We start from the raw sequence: 14,567 nt of genomic DNA on the forward strand, positions 1-14,567 counted from the left end.
TTATGCCATTTGGTTGTATACTTCAAAATGGTTAAAATGGCAAATGTTATGTTGTTTGTTTTACCACAATAAAAAAATAAACTTAGCAATGGCACAGAGAACAATTAGAATTGAATTCAAGAGCACTTAACACTAAATAATGTTTATAGATATTGAAAGGCATACTGTGAATCTGGGGAACTCAACCCAGAACAGTTAACACTTAAGATGTATTCTTGTAGAATTGTTAGATTTTAAAAATAAGGGGAAAGAAAATTTTTCTTTTGCTTCCATGGAAACAGACCAAGTCCACTTGGAAAGAAAATCAAATTGGGTTCGATTTTTTTTTTTTTTTTTAGCAGCAACATTTTATGGCAGATAAGAACTAAACGTTTTTTAAATATCCAAGGAAATAAATATTTCATACCTCATAAAACTATCTTTCAAGAAGTCAGGACACAACAAACATTTATAAACATGAAACAACTCAAGGAACGTTGTCCTATGAATCCTTCCTGAAGAATATTCTAGAGAACAAATTTCAGACAACTAAGAAATGATTGGAGAAACTTCAACATCAGGTCAGGTGGTAAACATTGAATATATTTTATGTAGGGCTAAGGCTTTAAAAGGTGGGAATAATGGTGATAGAATGGTATGTGAATAGTCTGACAATGTAGAAATAATAGAACTCACCAAAAAATGGGAGAGGAAGGGGAGAGTAAATAAAAAAATAAATAAAACTGGATGGTGGGGGAGAAGGAAGGATAGAGGAAATTGAAAACTTTGTTACTACTAATAGCAGGGAACTAATAGTATCTTTAAAGGAGGGAAGAGAATAAAGAGTATTACATAAACATAATATTATGGAGTTAACCCCAAGAACAAAGGATACAAAAGCTTCCTAAATACTAAAATAAACACCTTCTTCGAAAAGAGCAAACAGACCACACAGTGATATGCACACAGTTTCTATATGTATTTGTGTGTACAAATACACAAAATGTATAAAACATGAAAAGTTACCAATAACACCAAAAATATCAGATGTATTAGTATATATATGGGCTCAACTTAATGACAAAGATTTTCAGATTGCTGTATACAAAAGGTACAGCTATAAAAAGTAATAATAATAAAGGGAATTAATGAACAATTTAAAATAAGGGAAAATCAAAATATATAAATGCACATTTTAAGACAGGGTTATCATTTTGATATCAGACAAGGCAGCATTTAGTTCAAGAAGCATTAAAATACAGGATATTTTATAAGCTAATGGCTGCATTCACAATGAAGGTTTTTAAAAATGTCTGTGTACCAAACAGCACATTGACAGCTTTCATGAAGAAAAACTACAAGGGATGTGAGGAGAGATAGAAACCTGCTAATGGAGACTTTAACACACGTCTCTCATAATCAGTGCCATTAAGTACATTGCAAGGTAGATCTTCCAGATTTATATCAAAGTTTGGGTCCACTAATGGAGAATACATCTTTTCAGGTGCACAAGGGACAGTTTTAAAAAAATCTGTTCTATATTAGACCATAAAGAAAACCTCAGTTTGAAAAAACAAAAAGTCAAGCTTTTGATCACATGCACTAGAAAATAATTTTTAAAATAAAAAATAACGAAACAACCTGACTTCAGGTGTCCATAGGACTATGGTAACTGTCTAAATGCAGATCTTACCGTACATTCTTTAAAAAACCATACAGGTCTATAAAGAGAGTAAATTAAACCACCACCATCCTTGCCTAACTAATACAATTTCAATTAAGGGTATGAGGGAAGTAAACACTGAAATGCAGCAGAGTGAGCTCTGGAACCCATGCTAAAGTGGCAAGTAAGGTTGAGACTGTTAAAACAGAAGAGGGAAGCAGGACGTAGAGTCAGTAGAATGCAGATAAAATAACTCCAGAAAGTGAAAGCCCCACCCTAGGGAGGAAAATACTAAGAAGTTTGAGACCTGTTACAAGGAAGGGACTTGAAAGTGCATGGGATGGAAGAACAGTCTCAGGAAGGTATATTGCTTTTGAGAAAAGAGGATGACTTGGAAGGGACATTATTTACCTGGAGGCTTGGTGGTAAGAGGAAGAAGAGATGGTAGAAATTAGTGATTTTGGTGAAAATGAATAAAAGATATGTCACCACTCGCCCAAAAACGAATCATTGATTTAAAAAACTGTATTTTATGCCCATTTTATGATTTAGCCATCAGGGAAATTCAAATCAAAACCACACTGAGGTACCACCTTACACCAGTTAGAATGGCAAAAATTGACAAGGCAAGAAACAACAATTGCTGAAAGGTTGTGGAGAAAGGGGATCTCTCCTACATTGTTGGTGGGAATGCAAGTTGGTACAGCCACTCTGGAAAACAGTGTGGAGGTCCCTTAAAAAGTTAAATTTGAGCTACCCTATGACCCAGCCATTGCACTACTGGGTATTTACCCCAAAGATACAGACATAGTGAAGAGAAGGGCCATATGCACCCCAATGTTCATAGCAGCATTGTCCACAATAGCTAACTCGTGGAAGGAGCTGAGATGCCCTTCAACAGATGACTGGATTAAGAAGTTGTGGTCCATATATACAATGGAATATTACTCAGCTATCAGAAAGAACGAATTCTCAACATTTGCTGCAACATGGACGGCACTGGAGGAGATAATGCTCAGTGAAACAAGTCAAGCAGAGAAAGACAATTATCATATGATTTCTCTCATCTATGGAACATGAGAACTAGGATGATCGGTAGGGGAAGAAAGGGATAAGGGGGGGCTAATCAGAAGGGGGAATGAAGCGTGAGAGACTATGGACTCTGAGAAACGAACTGAGGGCTTCAGAGGGAAGAGGGGTGGGGGAATGGGATAGACTGGTGATGGGTAGTAAGGAGGGCACGTATTGCATGGTGCACTGGGTGTTATGCGCAACTAATGAATCATTGAACTTTACATCAGAAACCAGGGATGTACTGTATGGTGACTAACATAATATAATAAAAAAACATTAAAATAAAATAAAATAAAATGAAAAAAAAAGAATACTATATTACGTATTCTCAACTAAAATTTTCTTTATCCTACAGAGAAAGCCTGTACCCAGTAACTCTCCTTGAACCCTACTCTCCCTTCTCTCAAATTCTGGCAACCACTTTCCATTTCTATGTATTTACCTATTCTGGACATCATATAAATGAAATCATACAATATGTTAAAAAAAATAAAACAAAAAACTGTATTTTATTAAACCAATAGAAGGTGCTGTTGAACTAAAAAATCCAGTAATTTTTCCAAATCCCTCACTCCTGTCTATATGCTCTTGTTATCTGGTTTAGGAAAATTAAAACACTTCAAAATGAGCAGATACTGGCACACAACATCCATATAAAATTACTACAAGTAGGGGTGCCTGGGTGGCTCAGTCAGTTTAGCATCTGCCTTCAGCTCAGGTCATGATCTCCTGGTCCTGGAGATCAAGCCCCGCGGCTTCCTGCTGAGCAGGAGTCTCTTTCTCTCTCTCTCTCTCTCTCTCTCTCTCTCTCTCTCCCTCTGCCCCTCCCCCCTGCTTGTTCTCTCTATCTCACAAATGAATAAATAAAATCTTTTAAAAAAATTAAGTGGAAAACATAAAATGAGAGTCAGAATTCAACTACAGAGCTAAAGAAAACCACAGCATAATACTCCTACCTGAATTAAATATCCTTAAGCATTTGCGGAAATAAGTTCTCAAATCAAATTCAGAACCCCAAAATAAATGGACAAAAAGAGGAAGATATGAAAGGTAAATTTACTGAACTCAGGAAGTAAAACAACAACAAAAAAAATCATCTTTCAAAATGAAGCTAACATCCAAGATACCTAAGGGAGAATAGATTTACTGAATATAAGAGATATTGAGGAAGGACTTGAAGATAGCCAAAAGAATGGCAATTAAACAAAGAAAGGTAGAAAGAGAGAAAAAGGGAATGATAACAGATGATACATGAAAATTAGAGTTCCTAAGAAGAGAAAAACAATAGCAGAGCTAATATTTAAACTTCAGTCCATGCAAACATTCTGTAAGCAAGAGAAAACTCAAATCTACACTTTTGAAAAGGCTCATTGTGTACTGTAAAAATTGTTCTAGAATGGTCCAATCCAAGTCATATCTTAGTAAAACTATTGGACATTGAAGATAATGAAAAATTCCTCTGGGCTTCCAGGTAGAGAGAAGACATTAGGAACAAATTTCTCAACAGCAACATAAAAAACAAAACAACCATGGAACAACATATTTAAAGTCAATGAAATTATGAGTCGAGGATTTTAGCACTATGACTCCATCCCAGAAAAAATTAAAACCATGACAAATGCCAATATACTAAAAAAAAATCACATAATGAAGAGTGCCATGAGCAAAGCAAAAAGACCAGTGACAAGGTAGGAAGAAATACTTGAACTTCCATCACAAAGAGCTAATCTCCTTAATGAAGCTAACCTAGAAGTCAAAGCAAATGACCAGCAACCCAACAGAAAATGGGCCAAAGATATGAGAGTTCATAGAAAAAGAAATGCAGATGACAGACATATGAAAGATGTTTAACTTAAGACATACAAAGAGAAATACAAATTAAAGCTACACTAAAAATGACAGCTACACTCAAGCCTTTCTCACGAAAATCCAAAATTACATAATAATGCTCTGTAGGCTATGGGGAAACAGGCATTTTGATGCATTGCTGGTAGGGATACAAAAACACAAAGCTTAAGAGAGAATTTGGTAATATCCAACAAAATTAGATATGCATTTACTTTTTGACCCAGGCATCTAACTTCTTGGAATCTGTTCTAAAGACACATTGACTTAAAATATAAACTGCCGGGGCGCCTGGGTGGCACAGCGGTTAAGCGTCTGCCTTCGGCTCAGGGCATGATCCCAGCGTTATGGGATCGAGCCCCACATCAGGCTCTTCCGCTATGAGCCTGCTTCTTCCTCTCCCACTCCCCCTGCTTGTGTTCCCTCTCTCGCTGGCTGTCTCTATCTCTGTCAAATAAATAAATAAAATCTTAAAAAATATATATATATATATATATAAACTGCCATTTCTAAAAAGTTACTCATAGCAGCTATACTTGTATTAGCAAAAGATTGGCAGTGATCTAAATGCTCATTAGTAAGGGACTAGGTAACTAAAGTACATCCAACAATGGAATAATCTCCATCCCCTTCCAAGTCACTCTTACCCCCAGAAATCATAAAAGAAAATGTAGAAAGTCTACATGTACCAACAACATTGAATGATCTGTAGCATATATTATGAAGTGGGAAAAAACCGAAAGCGTGGAATAATATATTTAGTGATCTATAGGTAGAAGAAGGGAATGAGAAAGGTGCCAACAATGGAAGACATATTTCTTAGAATTTATTTATATAGTTTGATCTTTGAATCATGTATGTTTACATATTCAAAAGTTAAATTTAAAAAGTACAACAAAAGGAAAAATCTAAAAAGGAACAGAAGCAAATGTACATAACTATATAGCATTTTGGTGCCATAACCATACAAGAAAAGGAACAATTTCTAGTAATTCTAGAACCTAGATTTGGGACTGTATTTTCTTAGCAGGGTGTATTCAACATTATTATTGTTATATTGCTATTTTTAAAGTATTTTATGTACATTGTTGGGCAAAATAGATGTTGCAAAATGTCCGTAATTGTTGAACAAAACCACAGAAGTTCATCAAGGCTATAAATTAAGAAAATGTAGTCTGGAAAGTTCTTGGACAGATTGAGCAAAGTGGAAGTGACGTACAAAAATACACAGGACAGTACCTGTTATATGGCTCTGTGTCAGGCACTACATATATCATTTGACTCTTGCAGATACCCATTGAGACTCTGATATTTTTTTCTTAAGAGGTTCAGAGAAGTTAAGTAATTTGCTTTAGATTGGACTGTTACTGAGTGAGAGGTTGAGATTTAAACCCAGATCTACGTGATTCCAGAGCCTGTCCTTTTTCTACTACATTATTACAGGATATACACCAAATATTGAGAAGAAAGAACATCAGGAGCTAAGTGTTCTATTTAAACCAGTAGTTGCTGCTCAGAAAATACATAAATATGCAGACCCTAAATCAGTGGTTTATATTTTCTTCATGCAAGAGCAATGCACTAAAGGAGAGAAGTGTAAGTTTTCTCTTATTTCTGATGGGGAAATGTAAACACACATACACAAATATCCTTATATTGATGTTGGAGATAAAAATTTTAACAAAAGTTACCACTGATGACTGAAATTAGTAAAAGACACAAACTGTAAGTATGGCAAAGAAGAAAAAAACATTGGTAGGCATGGGTTTTCATGATGCTGTGAAAAGCAAAAAAAAACCAAAAACCTTCAAAGCTTCCCTTTATGATACTTAAAAGCTCTTCTAAGCTTTGCACAGCTTTTTTTTTTTTTTTAATAAAAATTGGCCTTTAAGATACTACTTTAAATCAGTTATGTTTCCTCCTGTGGAAGATGAGGGCTGATGGAGATTTTGGGGGTGCTAGGGCTTGCCTCACCCAAGCCACCCCTTCATACTACCACTGGTTTCCCCAATGAAAAAATATTTTCATTCAGTTCAACACTACTTTCTAAAAGTTCTGGCACTTGAAGTAATTGGGGTAGAGGGATTTTCCTGTTTTAATTTAGTTTATCTATATATGATAATGATGGAAATTTAATTTATAATCTATCTGATAACACTAAAAAAATATATTGGATTTGCTATAAAAGTTTAAAAATTAATTTTGAAGCTTTTCTTTTTGTCAGAAGCTGTGTTGATCAGTGACTTTGGTGAAGGCTAAGAAAGTTGAAACAAATTTGCAGATGACATACAACTTCTAAGGTAAGCTGATATAACAACTCAATCAAAAATATAAATGTTCTTGCCAGACTCATAGATTACAGTAACATACTAACATAAAATTAGGAGTAAATATAATATCCTGATTTAAATTTCACAGAGCAATTGCAGGAATAGTAAATACACTTCCATTTCTGGCAGTGTGATAGAGAAGAGTTCTTGAATCCTCCCTCCATCAAATATCTAAAACACTAGATTCAGTATTTAAAAAACCTTTATTGTGAATGGATGAACCTATAAGAAAATAAAGCAAACTTTTTGGAGCTTGAAACAGAACAAGTATATATCCTGTGGGGTAAGCAAGTGCTGAAGTCACTGAATACTTTGGGGTTGTAAATGGCTTTCTTTTGGCATAGAAACTTGTGCAGGGAGAGAGATGGGGACTGAGAAAATTCCTTGAGTTCTGCAAAGGATAGGGAGCCTCATCAGAGACCATCTTGGAGAGGCAGACATCTCTGGGTGGAGTTAAAATCTCTCTTAAGTGGGGCATGGCAGGCTCAGTCACAAGAGCATGCAACTCTTAATCTTGGGGTTGTGAGTTCAAGCCCCACATTGGGTGAAGAGATTGCTAAAAAAAAATAATAATAAGTAAACTTAAGTAAAATAAAATAAAATCGCTCCTACTAATTCCTGGTTACCAGCTCACATTCACTTGGATTTGAGGCCTTAATTTATACTATTTTTCTGGTCCCTATTTTCACGGTCTCCCACAAATGGAGAATTTTATTTTTTTTTATTATTTTTATTTTATTTTATTTTTTTTTAAGACAGCGAGAGAGGGAACACAAGCAGGGGGAGTGGGAGAGGAAGAAGCAGGCTCATAGCAGAGGAGCCTGATGTTGGGCTGGATCCCATAACACCGGGATCACGCCCTGACCCGAAGGCAGACGCTTAACGACTGTGCCACCCAGGCGCCCCACAAATGGAGAATTTTAATTTAAAATGGACCTGGATTTCTAACACTTTTCAGTACCTGGCAGAAACAATTAAAAATCCTCCATGGAGGGAGTTACCAACCCAGTTGTCCAAGTAGCATCGTTAAAATTCTAACAAATAAGCTCTTACTCATTTTTTAAAAATCACAGAACATGGTTTGTCTCCCTCTCTGATTTCCCTCTCTGATTTCTTCCCATTCAGCGAGGGGAGCGGGGTAGGGGGATGGGGTAACCTGTGTTGGGTATTAAGAAGGGCATGTGTGGTGATGAGTGCTGTGTGTTATATGCAACTAATGAATCATTGAACACTACATCAGAAACTTATGATTATGATATACTATATGCTGGCTACTTGAACATAATAATAAAAAATAAATTACAAAAATAAAAGACAATAAAGACACCCCAAAAAATATCAAAAAAAAATCACAGAACATAGCAAGGGGAAAAAATCAAAATGTTATGAGCAAAGAGCAGAAACCATAAACAACTAAAATAGATCTGCAGAGATTTCTGCTATTAGAAATACCCAACACATAAAATAAATACTTAATGTTTAATAAATAAAAGAGGGATTCTAAAATATAAAGAATAATAGAACTTAAAAGTGACCAGGCACATTAAAAATAAGAACCAATTAGAATATCAGAAATTAAAATTATAATAATAGAACTTAAATGGTGTGTTAAACCAGTATATGAAGCACAGTTAAAAAGAGACTACATCGAAGACCATCCATAGAGAAAAAAGTTATTGAAAATAAAAGATTGTGAGATGATCTAATCAATAATTCCAAAAAGAAAACGTGGAATAGGAATGAGGCAATATTTGTAGTTGCCTTTAAAATTTTGCCAGAATTGATGAAAGACACAATTGTCGGATTTAAGGGACCCAATGAATCCCAATCAGGGTAAATAAAGAGAAATACATCTTACTGTTGTCCAGCTGTAGAATGCCAAGCATAGAGAAACCAGTAGGTCACAACCCACACTTTAAAAAGTATTGTTCTATATGGTATACTTCAAGGAGGAGAATGCTCCTAAAAGGAAGGTATGAAATAAAAGAAGAAATAGGGAATAAAGAAAACATGAGTAAATCTAAGCAACATTGGTGAAAGGAAACAGTAATAATAATATAGTAGTGTCCCCCCTGCCTTTTTTTTAAGATTTTTATTTTTAATAATCTCTATACCCAGCATGGGGCTCAAACTAACAACACCAAGATTTAGAGTTGCACACTCCACTAACTGAGCCAGCCAGGCACTCCTACAGTAGTTCCCTCTTATCTGTGGTTTCACTTCCATGGTTTCAGTTACCCGTGGTCAGCCACAGTCCAAAAGCAGATGGTCCTCCTCCTGATGTATCATCAGAAGGTCATTAGTGGCGTAATAACTACGTCACAATACCTACATCATTCACCTCACTTCATCTGATCATGTAGGCAATTTATTATCTCACATCATTGCAAGAAGAGAAGTGAGTATGGTACAATAAGATATTTTGAGAGAGAAAGACATCACATTCACATAACTTTCAATATAATATATTATTATAATTATTCTATTTTATTAGTTATTTTTATTAATCTCTTACTATGCCTAATATATAAATTAAACTTTATCATAGGTAGGTATGTATGTATGTATAGAAAAAATCTAGTACATTGACCCCTGAACGGCATGGGTTTAAACTGTGTAGGTTCACTCATATGCAGATTTTGTATAGTACAATAAACGTATTCTCTCTAAATTATGATTTTCTTAGTAATATTTTTTTCTAGCTCACTTTATTGTAAGAATACAGTATATAACACCTGTATTATATAACATATGTGTTCTTTATGTTATCAGTAAGGCTTCTAGTCAACAATAGGCCATTCATAGTTAAATTTTTGGCAAGTCAAAAGTTATACATGGATTTTCACCTGCATTCTCCAAGCCCCATGTTGTTCAAGGGTGTGTATGTGTGTGTGTATAATATATTATATATATATATATCAGCTCTCTCTCTCTCTATGTAGGGTTCAGTACTGTCTGTGGTTTCAGGCATCCACTGAGGGTCTTGGAACATATCCCCCACAGATAACTGGGCACTACTGTAATGTCTAATTTGTGGTTAACAAGCAAGGCAGAACTACAATATTGTACTGGCCTACAGTGGCATGTAAGTCAGGAGGGATTGATTAGAATTTCAGTATTCTAAGGTCCATGTGCTGTGTGAACCAAAGGTAAAAGCATTTCAAACGTAACCAATGAAAGAAGACAAGTAAGAGTTTCTTTTTTAAAAAAAAGATTTTATTTTTAAGTAATTTCTACCCAACATGGGGCTTGAATTTACAATCCCAAGCTCAAGGGTCACATGCTCTACCGACAGAACCAGCCAGGCACCCCTAGAGTGTTTCTTTTTAAAACAGAGAAGGAAAATAATGAAATGAGGGAAAAGAACAAACAAACAGAAGGCAAGAAATAAGTACTCATTTTTTGTCTTCTTTTACTTAGCTTAGTTATTTTGAGATTCATATATGTTATTGAATGTATCAGTCGTTTATTCCTTTTTGTTGCTGAGTAATATGTCATTTTACGGCTGTACCACAATTCATTTATTTATTCATTCACGTATGGATGGAAATGAGCTGTTTCTAATTATAAGCTGTTACAGATACAGATACCATGGATATTCGTGTACAAGTCTTTGTATGGGCATATGCTTTCTTTTTTCTTGATAAATACCTAGGAGTGGCGTTGTTGCATCATATGGTAGGTGGGTTTTTTACATTTTAAGAAGCTGCCAGGTTTTTCCAAAGTGGTTCTTAACGGGAAGATGAATGACAAAGTTATGGTCTATCTATATAGTGGAATTCTACTCAGCTGTACTCCTAACAGAGTGGATGAATATCAGAACAATTACAATACATAAAAGAAGCCAGATAAAAAAGAATACACATTATTTGATTCCACTTACTAAAAATTCTAGAAAATGTTACTAACTTATAGTGGCAGAATGCATATCAAAGTCGTGGATACAGCAAGGGATTCTCTGAAAATTAAGGGAACAGATAAGACATTCTAAAAATTGAACAACAGGATTTATTAATTAGGTTTAAATTAATAACATCAGGCAAAGATAACCTCGGGCAGCTATCTCTGTACTAACCTCCTTCCTATATAGCAGAAATACACTGGCCCCGTGGTACCAGACAGCTCTCCTAGAGCGTACTTCAATCGGCCCTGTCAAATTTAACCTTTTCCTCTCACCATATGTTCGAGTGGCTAACCAGTGTCTCTTCTGAATGACACATTCATCTTTTAAAATAGATACGTAACAGTTTCAATTAGGCTATAACCAAGGTATGCAGGCCTGGAAGCCATTTTGTCTTTTTAGGTAATATACATAGCTACTGGTTTTCTGTGGTAAATGTTACAGTTAAATTTATGGTATTCAGATTATTTATAGTGTTTCCACATTATTTGAGTTACCTTACTCTCTCCCCCTATCTCTTTGTACCATGAGAAAACCTATCTTAATTCACATCAGTTAGCAGCGTGAGATGGGCCATGTCTAGTTTAGTACAAATTTCTAAATGTGTAACTAAATTTAAGGTAATATTGTAGGGGCGCCTGGGTGGCTTAGTTGGTTAAGTGTTTGACTCTTCATCTTAGTTCAGGTCTTGATCTCAGGATCATGAATTCAAGCCCCGTCTGGCCTCCATGCTGGGTGTGGAACCCACTTAAAAAAAAATTAATATCATAGATGTAAATAAACTACAGGCTGATTAAAAAGAAAAAAAGCATTATAGTGAATAGCATATTTATCGACTTTGTGGGCAACTAGTAGCTTTCTCAGCTTTAGAGTTTAAGAAAAAAACTAAGAGCGTTTTATAGAGTTTAATAATTGTATAAGATTTTTTGTACAAATGAATGTTAGTAAAACCAAAATGAAAGAAACAAAGAAATTAGAAGAAATATTTGAGCTAAGTAACAAAGATTAATATTTATAAGAAATTTAAAGAACTTATTAAATTTTATAACAGGAATCTCAGTATCCTGGTAGATAAATGAAATACCAGTGTGAACTTAAAGTTCTCAAAAGAAGAAATTCAAAAACAAGCACAAAGGGGAATGTTCAGTCTCATAAGTGATCAAACAAATGCACATTAAAACTATGAGAGAACATTTTGTATCTCTGAATAAGCAAGGGTTTAGAAAGGTAGTTGGAGATGGTGAGGTTTGTGTGAATCTCATGGTATACTCATGCTGGCAGCATTTTAAATTACCACAATACTTTCAGAAATCACTTATGTATACCAAGGTCTTCAAATTGTATATTTTGACTGAGTAGAACTATATGTGGGACTTTGTCCTGAGAAAATAACACAAATAAGGAGGGGAAAAATGCAAGAAAAATTTTTGACAGGATTGATCATGAGAGCCTAAATGTTTGGTGGGTAAAGTAAATTACTATAGGTTAATACTGTGGTGTTAAAAAGGATAACTTTTCGGGACGCCTGGGTAGCGCAGTCGTTAGGCGTCTGCCTTCGGCTCAGGGCGTGATCCTGGAGTTCTGGGATCGAGTCCCACATCGGGCTCCTCTGCTGGGATCCTGCTTCTTCCTTTCCCACTCCCCCTGCTTGTGTTCCCTCTCTTGCTGGCTGTCTATCTCTGTCAAATAAATAAATAAATAATCTTAAAAAAAAAAAGATAACTTTTCCCAAAATATCTGTATAGAAACATGATTAATGTTTTATATCGTTAGCAATCAAGTTGGCAAAATTTTATACTGTTACTACAGTTCTGTAAATTGTGTGTATATATATGATAACAAAGTTAGGAAATATTCTGAAATAAAAATAGCTTTTGTGTTAACAGGTTGAGAATTTGTGTGTTATTGTCCCTAAGATTTTATTTTTATTTTTTAAAGATTTATTTATTTATTTATTTATTTATTTATTTATTTATCAGAGAGAGAGAGAGAACATGAGCGGGGAGGAGGGGCAGAGAAGAGGGAGAAGCAGGCTCCCCACTGAGCAGGGAGCCTGATGTGAGACTCGACCCCAGGACCCTGAGCTCGTGATGCTTAATTGACTAAGCCACCCAGGTGTCCCTGTTCCTAAATTTTTAAAAATGAATTTTCAGTGGGAAAAAATACAACTTAAAAGAATTAAGTGAACGAATACTTACTGTCTTAGAACTGTGGGTTATATAATTTTCTTGGAATTAATTGAAGTTCCGAGTTAAATTAATTCTCAGATATTTAAGAGTTTTAAAATGAAATCACATTTTACTTTGCCTGTTCTAGCTTTCTATCTATCACTAGTATATAGGAACATCATTGATTTGATGGGGATAAGTGCTTTATTTTAATTTGCTGAGCAAATTGTGTTTAAATCCAGGAGCTTGTTTATTAGAGTTATCATCAAGCCACATGAGATTATTTAATTTGGTTAAGTGCATGTCTAGTTAGAGAGCTAAAAGTCCTCTCTTCAGGGTTTTTGAGTTATTTTTTTCTCAATTATTAGAACTAAATTCTGTGTTGTAAGTGTTTTTCATGTTTTCATATAACAGAGACCATTTTAATGTAATGCAGATCATAACTTACGGGAGGTTGGGGTTCATTCAGACATGAATCTATCATTTTCCAAATAGATAACTTGGGTCCAGAGAAGTGAATACATATGTGAGCTATAGTTAAAAGGGCGTGGGACAGGATGAAACTTACACGTATAGACAGTTTAACCACACAATTTGTTTTGTTAGTTGTAATACAGAAAGTTTCTAGGGGAAGTTTGACAAGTTATCTTTAGGGGCTTGAATTCTAAAAAAGCTTTTTTTTTTTTTTAAATTGACATATAACATATTAGCTTTAGATGTATAATATAATGATTTGATGTTTATATATATTGCAAAATCATCACCACAGTAAGTTTAGTTAACATCCATCACCACAGATAGTTACAAAAATTTTTTTTCTTGTTGTGATGCCTTGTAAGATATACTCTTTTAACAGCTTTCACATATGCAGTACAGTATTAACTATAGTTGCCATGCTGTATATTGCGTCCCCATGAATTATTTTATAACTAGACGCTTGTGCTTTTGATCCCCTTCACCCATTTTGTGCTTCCCCCATTCCTTGCCTCTGGCAACCGCCAATCTGTTCTCTTACATATGAGTTTGGTTTTGTTTTGTTTTGTTTTTAATTCCACATAAAAGTGGGATTATATGGTATGCGTCTTTCTTTGCCTGACTTATGTCACTTAGCCTCATGCCCTCAAGTTCCACCCATGTTGTTGCAAATGGCAACATTTTGTTCTTTTTTATGAACGGTACCCCATTATGATATAAAGATAGATACATAGATATAGATATAGATCACATCTTTATTCATTCTTCCGTGGATGGGTGCTTAGGTTGTTTGCATATCTTGGCTATTGTAAATAATGCCACAATGAACATGGGGTTGCATTTTTTTTTTCAAATTGGTGTTTTCATTCCCTTGGATAAATACCCAGAAGTGGAATTGCTGTATCATATGGTAGTTCTATTTATAATTTTTTAAAGAAATGTCCATACTGTTTTCCATAGTGACTGCACCAATTTACATTCCTACTGACAGTGCATAAAGGTTTCCATTTCTCTACATTCTTGCCAACAGTTATTTCTTGTCTTTTTGATGATAGCCATTCTAAAAGATGTGAGGTGGTATCTTATTGTGGTTTTGATTTGCATTTTCCTGATGATTAATGATGTGTAGTATC

The 14,567-nt window shown here is 34.9% G+C and overlaps 1 protein-coding gene across 22 annotated transcripts in view; it reads left to right on the forward strand.

Annotated features, from left to right (window-relative positions):
* Positions 1 to 14,567, forward strand: part of CAB39L (calcium binding protein 39 like) — a 115,629-nt gene that overhangs the window by 6,131 nt on the left and 94,931 nt on the right. For 8 of the 22 annotated variants that reach the window (XM_034665158.1, XM_034665155.1, XM_034665152.1 and 5 more), the window contains exon 2: positions 6,786 to 6,861. The gene's annotated coding sequence lies outside the window, so the exon portion shown is untranslated. Of the gene's footprint in view, positions 1 to 6,004; positions 6,158 to 6,785; positions 6,862 to 14,567 lie in introns of all 22 variants that reach the window. The other 14 variants (XM_034665145.1, XM_034665150.1, XM_011224816.3 and 11 more) reach the window with 3 other exon arrangements.

Source organism: Ailuropoda melanoleuca, chromosome 7, assembly GCF_002007445.2.
Source record: "Ailuropoda melanoleuca isolate Jingjing chromosome 7, ASM200744v2, whole genome shotgun sequence".
NCBI classification, from domain to species: domain Eukaryota; kingdom Metazoa; phylum Chordata; class Mammalia; order Carnivora; family Ursidae; genus Ailuropoda; species Ailuropoda melanoleuca.